We start from the raw sequence: 7,911 nt of genomic DNA on the forward strand, positions 1-7,911 counted from the left end.
TGTAGTCCTGGTCAGAGGAGTTACCTCCACCAGTCTAATCCCCTCACTGACCACCTGCTGCCAACTACAATCTGCCAGACCCCTGCTTCTCCATCATAGAGGAAGCCTATCTGTGGTCCTGGTCAGAGGAGTTACCTCCACCAGTCTTGTTCCCTCACTGACCACCTGCTGCCAACTACAGTCTGCCAGACCCCTGCTTCTCCACCATGGAGGAAGCCTCTCTGTGCTCTGGTCAGAGGAGGATCCTCCACCAGTCTTGTCCACCTCACTGACCACCTGCTGCCAACTACAGTCTCTGACCCCTGCTTCTCCACCATGGAGGAAGCCTCTCTGTGCTCTGGTCAGAGGAGGATCCTCCACCAGTCTTGTCCACCTCACTGACCACCTGCTGCCAACTACAATCTGCCAGACCCCTGCTTCTCCACCATGGAGGAAGCCTCTCTGTGGTCCTGGTCAGAGGAGGATCCTCCACCAGTCTTGTCCCCTTTACTGCCCACTTTCTGCCAGAGCACTGCCTCTCCCAACATGGAGGAAGCCTCTCTGTGGTCCTGGTCAGAGGAGGATCCTCCACCAGTCTTGTCCCCTTACTGATCACCTACTGCTAACCACAATCTGCTAGACCCCTGCCTCCCCACCATGGAGGAAGCCTCTTTGGTCCTGGTCAGAGGAGCTACCTCCACCAGTCTTGTCCCCTTTACTGCCCATCCACAACTTGCCAGACCGCTGCCTCTCGGAGCAGTGCTTTTCAGCGCTGCTAGATTTGGGCGCAGTCAGCGTCGCCATAGACTATAATAGGAAACAGTCTATAGCGGCGCTCAGTGAGTAACGTCAGTGCTGTCAGAAGACGGAGCCGAGGTTGCTTAAAAATCATAATGATTCGGCTTCCAGCAATCGCTGGAAGACGAATTATTTCATTCCCCCACTATCCATGGTGGCCTGGAGGGGGGGAATAGTAATTAGTTCGGCCCGGACTTGTGCAGAAGCAGGACCAGCCATATAACAGCTGGATCCTGCGCCCAAGTCTACCGGTGCCGAATTCAAATGTACTTCTGCCTCTCCCTCTTCACCATGTGTTAGCCTCTGTGTGCTCCTGGTCAGAGGAGCTACCTCCACCAGTCTTATACCTTCACTGACCACCTACTGCCAACCACTATCTGTTAGACCCCTGCCTCTCCTCCACCATGAGGCTCTTATGTGTTCCTGGTCAGAGGCAGTCTTATGCCTAATACACACGATGAGATTTTCTGGCAGATTTACTACCGGATCGATTAGCCAGAAAATCTCATTGCGTGTACCTAGCATTATGTCCTCACTGACCACCTACTCCCAATCACAATCTGCCTGAGCCATACCTCTCTTCCATCATGGTGGAGCCTCTCTATGTCCCTGGTCAGAGGAAATACCTCTACCAGTTATCCCCTCACTGACCACCTACTGCCTGCCACAATCTGCCAGACCCCCTCCCCTCCACCATAGGGAAGCCATGATCACCCCACCTACCTCTAGCCTCCTTAGGTGGGTCTGGCCTTTCTCCTTTCCCTTAGATACTCTGTTGGTACAGGAAGGGGTTGGCCATGTAGTGGATGGCAGAGTGTGCTTCGTGAGTGGATAAAACAGGGAGAGGGTCCCAGCCCCACTACATCCTCCACTCACTGAGCACCACCTGCCATTTACCACATGAGACCCTTTCATATACCATAAGGCTTCTGTGTATTTTTAGGGAGAGGAACCTGCCTCATTCCCTAACTCCATCACTTCATCACTGAAAGGGTTTGTGTGTGTCAGTATCATCAGTGAGCAGAAGCCACTGTATTGCTCATCCCTTCACCAGGCACTCATTGCCATCCACAACATGGCAGACATGGTCCCCTGCCCAGGACATATACAATCCTGCTTCCTGCTGCTGGCAACACTAGCTTACCAACCAGCACTGATATTACTGTGAGCAACTGTTCCCTTCAAATAGTGCCTCACCCCTACATTATTACATTACCATGTATTTTATATAGCACTGACTTATGCATCACTGTAGAATCTACTTGCTTGTCTAACAATTCAAACCCTATAATTTTCTAAGGCCATTTTTTGGGAGGGAGTGTTACCATTATGGTTTTGTGTCTCAAACTTTTATAGACATTTTTAAGGGGTTAGGGCCCTTTCCCATTAGCTAATTCATGCACAAACCTGATTTCATGCACGCATTATGATGCATGGTATGACAGGAAGTTGCAGTTCAACGCTTATTATCGGTGCTAGTTCTAATTCACCTGATGGGAAAACGCTTGAGTTGTACTATTCCAAGCTTCTAGAGGCGTTACAACATTCTGGAACGCTTTGTCTAATGTGAACGGTAACATGAAAGTCGATAGACTTTCAGGTCACCATTCTTACGCATCCTCTGTGTGTGCTGTCAAAACAGAAGGAACAGCTCCTAGTATGAAAGGGCCCTTTAAGTGAACCCGAGGTAAGAGTGATATGGAGGCTGCCATATTTATTTTCTTTTAAGCAGTACTGGTAGCCTGCTGATCCTGTCTTTAAAACTTTCAGCCACAGACCCTGAACAAGCATGCAGCAGATCAGGTGTTTCTGACAATATTGTTAAAATTGGCAAGATTAGCTGCATGCTTGTTTCTGGTATTATTCAGACACTACTGCAGCCAAATAGATCAGCAGGGCTGCCAGGCAACTGGTATTGTTTACAAGGAAATGAATATGGCAGCCTCTATCACTTTCACCTCTGGTTCACTTTAACTACTTAAAGACCGCCCCACGTTAAAGGTCGTGGCGGCAGCCCCAGGACCGCCTAATGCCAATTGGCGGTAAGTCCTGGGGCTGCATTTTGCAGGAGATCGCGCGCATCTCCTGCTCCACCCCTCTTCCGTCTCCGAGCGGTCGGGAGACTGTTAGACGGCGTGACCACCGTCTATTTACACAGTACAGTACAGCGCTGCGGTCGGCAGCAGAGCTGTACTGAGGACAGCCGTGTGACACCCGATCGCTGTGATTGGCTGGTGGGGAGGGGCGGGGAAAAAATACAAATACTTTTTTTTTAATAACATAAAGATAAATAATTTGTAAAAAACAAACTGGGGGGCAATCAGACCCCCACCAACAGAGAGCTCTGTTGGTGGGGAAATCACTCGTGTGCTGTTGTGCGGTCCTGCAGCTTGGTCTCAAAGCTGCAGTGGCCAATTATGCAAAACACAGCCTGGTCTTTAGGGGGGTTTACCACTGTGGTCCTCAAGTGTTTAAACATACAAAAGTCTGCTTTATAATGTATAAACATTGTTGGTTATAGCTTCCATAACAAACCAGCAAAATGGCAACAAATAGGTCATTATCATTTCTTGCTTGACAAGTCCTCCAGAGGTTTCTTACAATCTGGCTGTAGCAGGCATCAAAATAGTAAAATATCTGATGCAGCCTTTTCCCATCTGGGGTTATGGTGACCCTGCAACACAGTTGAGGTGGTCGTCGTGTTTTAAAAGCTCCTGGAAAGCGTCAGAAGAAAGTAGAGAAAAGGGAGAAATGAGGTGTGTGCTCTAAGGGCCTGTTTCCACTACACCCAAATCCAAGCGTTTTGCTGCAGGCAACAGGGGCGGGGAAACGCTGCCTATCTATTTCATGTCCTGCGTCCAGAATGCACTTAGGTGCGACTCTGTATGGCATGCTTCAGATTTCTGCAGCACACAGCCAAATCACTATAACTGTGCATGGCATGGATTAGCAGTTCGGACTGCGGCATAGCCGCAGAACAGGAGCCACGGCCAAATCAGAAACAGCCACAGCTCCTAGTGGAAATATGCCCTTATCAAGCAACTTATAATGGCTGGTGGTGGATTGCAGGGCTGTGGAGTCGGTACAAAAATCCACCTCCCCGACTCCTCAGTTTAGGATTCCACCGACTCCTCGACTCAGACTCCTCTAATTTGCATATTACAATCATGTTGATTGAAATTATGTAACATGAAATCCGTCTCTTAACTGCCAACGCTTAGGAATTTTAAGACAACTGAAGTGAGGCTATGTAGACTGCCATATTTATTCCCTTTAGTCATAGACTAAAACTAGTCCTTGGTAAGAGTACTTGAAAAAGGTACAGACCGGAACAAAGAACATCTATCAGGCCCTAGGCAATGTAACTGTGGGTACATGTAAGAGTGATGTGCAGGTACTCTGCAGGAGAATGAGGGGATCCTTCCTGCATTAGACATTCTTCATGCACATTCTAAACCAGGTTTATGATAGATAACACCTCTGTGTTCAATGTGCACAACTTTCTCAGTGGATTACCTACAGCTCTGTGGGGAGTGCATATGTAGAGTATAGTACTACTGTGTAACAAAGTAAACCTGAGACAGATGAAATTAAAGTTTTATACATACCTGGGGCTTCCTCTAGCCCCCTTCAGGCTAATCAGTCCCTCGTTGCCCTCTTCCACCACCTGGATCTTCTGCTATGAGTCCCGATAATTCAGCCAGTCAGCGCAATCCGCTCCTACAACCAGGAGCGTTCTGCATCTGCGCAATAGTGCTGCGCAGGTGTGGTACGTTCCTGGCGGTGGAGTGTGTGCATGCGCACTGCGCCTGACTGACTCAAGTGCCTGGACTCATAGCAGAAGATCCAGGTGGCAGAGGACAGCGAGGGACTGATTAGCCTGAAGGGGGCTGGAGGAAGCCCAAGGTATGTATAAAACTTTAATTTCATCTGTCTCAGGTTTACTTTGTTACACCGTAGTACTATACTCGACATATGCACTCCCCACAGAGCTGCAAGGAATCCACTGAGAATGTTGTGCACATTGAACACAGAGGTCTTGTCGATCACCCATAAACCTGGTTCAGATTGTGCATAAAGAATGTGTAATAGAGGAAGAATCCCCTCATTCCCCTGAAGAATACCTGCACATCACTCTTGGGCCTCTTTTACACAGGTAGTTGAGCTGTGTGCTCAGCAAGCAGTTGGCAGGCAGCAGTGAACCGTTTTTACCAGGCAGCAGCAAGCAGTTGTGAGAGTCTGAGAGGCATTTCACTGCCTATCAACTGCCCGTGGAAAAGAGGCCTTACATTACATATACCCACAGTTACATTGCCTAGGGCCTGATAGATGTTGTTCCTGTCTGTAGCTTCTACAAGTACTCTTACCAAGGGCTAGTTTTAGGCCTTGTTCACATCTATGCAGCACAGATGGCTGTGCGATCGCAACGCATACGATTACACGCCATCTGCGCTGCTGATCCCATCCATTGACAGTGAATGGGTCAGCTCTGCCTTTGCGGGCAGAATGCAGGCAGCAGTACGCAAGCGCATTGTACTGCTGCGCAGCGCACTTGATGTGAACGGCAGAAGGGCTGTCTATACCCTTCTGCCGTTCTTGCATGTTACCACATCATATGCGCTTCCAAATGTGACAAAGTATTAGAGGCAGAAGATCAGCTAGATTGCATGTTAACTGGTATTGTTTAAAAGGCAATAAATATGGCAGCCGCCATATCCCTCTCAGTTCAGTCGTCTTTTAAAATTCCTAAGCGTTGGCAGTTTAAGAGATGCATTTTATGTTACATACTTTCAATCAACAATATTGTAAAATGCAAATTAGAGGAGTCGGTGGAATCCTTACCTGAGTCGGAAGATTTTTGTATGGACTCCACAGCCCTGGCCGGATGCACATCAGATTCCCTGTAACCATACAAAGCTATAGGGGTTTGGTTGCGTGCTGTGGTAAACTGCAGTATGCTGTCCAAATCATGCCTATTGGTGGAATAGGCAGCGTTTACCTGCTCAAGTCACTTGTAGAGAAACACTGTGGATTTAAAGAGAAACTGGAAGCAAGGATTGAACTTCATTCCAATCAGTAGCTGATATCCCCTTTCCAACGAGAAATATTTTCCTTTTCTCAAACGGATCATCGGGGCTCTGTATGGCTGATATTGTGGTGAAACCACCCCCTCCCCCACAGTGTGATGTCAGCTCCAGGGTGTTGACATCACACTGTGGAAGACTTTTTGCATTGTGGGAAATAACAGCTGTTTCCAACTGCCACAAAAGCAGAATCTCCTTTCACAGACATCACCTGCCAGCAATAAAAATGTCACCACGTGATTGATGTCAGAATGAATCTTGGAGAGGAAAGTTTTTACAATGGGCAAACATTAACTAAATCATTTATAAATAATTATTGTAAAAATCAAGCATTTTTTTTCATTCAGTTATTTTCAATGTAGTTCCTCTTTTAAGTGGAAATAGGCCCTAAATCAGAAGGGGCTAGTGTGCTGGGAAATAGTTGGCACAAGATACCAGCGGGTAAGAACTTTATAGGCTGCCTCTACTGTGTGCAGATTACAGCATCTCAGGACACTATATCTGTGTCGGTCTGGGGTGCCCCTTTAGCAAGGGGAGTGTTCCTCGACCTGTGGGAAAGGTGAGACGGGGAGCCCTTATGGTGTAGTATCGTTAGGAAAATTTGGAGGAACAGAATTGTGAATAATATATACTCACAAAGGTGGGTTGCAGTCCTGCAACCACTGTATTGGCATGCAGAAAAAAACAGTTTCTGCTCTGGATCTGGGTGGTCGCCCAATGGTAGGGATAGCACCTCAAAGAGGTTGTTGGATACACAAGTAAAATCACGTCGGTGGAGGCACCCAAATGTATGCAATGGTAGTAAAATTGGTAACGGAGGTCTCTTACCTCCAGAAGAAGACTCTCAGGTGGAACAAGGGAGTCTTTATTAAAGGGACACTTAAGTCAAACAAAAAAAATGAGTTTTACTCACCTGGGGCTTCCAATAGCCCCCTGCAGCTGTCCGGTGCCCTCGCCGTGTCCCTCCGATCCTCCTGGCCCCGCCAGCAGCCACTTCCTGTTTCGGTGACAGGAGCTGACAGGCTGAGGACGCGAGTGATTCTTCGCGTTCCCAGACACATTAGCACCCTCTATGCTGCTATATGGTATATGATATATGCTATAGCAGCATAGATGGCGCTATTGTGGCCAGGAACGCGAAGAATCACTCGCGTCCCCAGCCTGTCAGCTCCTGTCACCGAAACAGGAAGTGGCTGCCGGCGGGGCCAGGAGGATCGGAGGGAGATGGCGAGGGCACCGGACAGCTGCAGCGGGCTATTGGAAGCCCCAGGTGAGTAAAACTCATTTTTTTTGTTTGACTTAAGTGTCCCTTTAAAATTAAAAAAAAAAAAAAAAAAGTTATACTGTAGACAGCGCGTTTCACGGGACACAGCCCACTTCCTCAGGTCAATAAAACAACCTTATTTCCAGCCGTGCAGAGCAAGGGCGCATAGATCTATGCGGCCGGAAATAAGGTTATCTGTTTTATTGCCCCGAGGAGTGGGCTGTGTCCCGTAAAACTCGCTGTCTACAGTATAACCATTTTTTAATAAAGACTCCCTTATTCCACTTATGAGAGTCTTCTTCTGGAGGTAAGAGACCTCTGTTACCAATTTGACTACCATTGCATACATTTGGGCGCCTCCACCGACCGACGTGCTTTTACTTGTGTATCTCAAGACACTGTTCCAGATAGCAATTGGGCCATCTTTATGCTAGGTACACCCAATACAATTTTCTGTTAGATTTTCTGTAGTGCTAGGTACAAACTATGAGATTTTCTGGCAGATCGATTATTTCCAACATGTCCGAGCTGATTTCCGAGCATTTTCTGATTGGTTGCCTATTGCAGTGAATGAAAAATGGACAAAAATCGATTGAAAATGCTTGGAGATCGATCGGAAATCAGATCGGACGTGTTTGAAATGATTGCTCGGCAGATCGTTCAGAAACAGCCTTATCAGAGTGCCGACAGCGCGTACACACACACACTACTGTCGGCTGAACGTCTGCCCAGTGGGAGGGTCTGACTGACCCGTCATTGCCGGATGTAGTGCGTGTGTACGCACCT

The 7,911-nt window shown here is 47.7% G+C and overlaps 1 protein-coding gene across 1 annotated transcript in view; it reads left to right on the forward strand.

The window, feature by feature from the left end:
• ELOB (elongin B) overlaps positions 1 to 7,911 on the forward strand; it is a 19,220-nt gene that overhangs the window by 1,031 nt on the left and 10,278 nt on the right. The gene's annotated exons all lie outside the window — the stretch shown is intronic.

The sequence above is a fragment of the Hyperolius riggenbachi genome, chromosome 7, assembly GCF_040937935.1.
Source record: "Hyperolius riggenbachi isolate aHypRig1 chromosome 7, aHypRig1.pri, whole genome shotgun sequence".
NCBI classification, from domain to species: Eukaryota; Metazoa; Chordata; class Amphibia; order Anura; family Hyperoliidae; genus Hyperolius; species Hyperolius riggenbachi.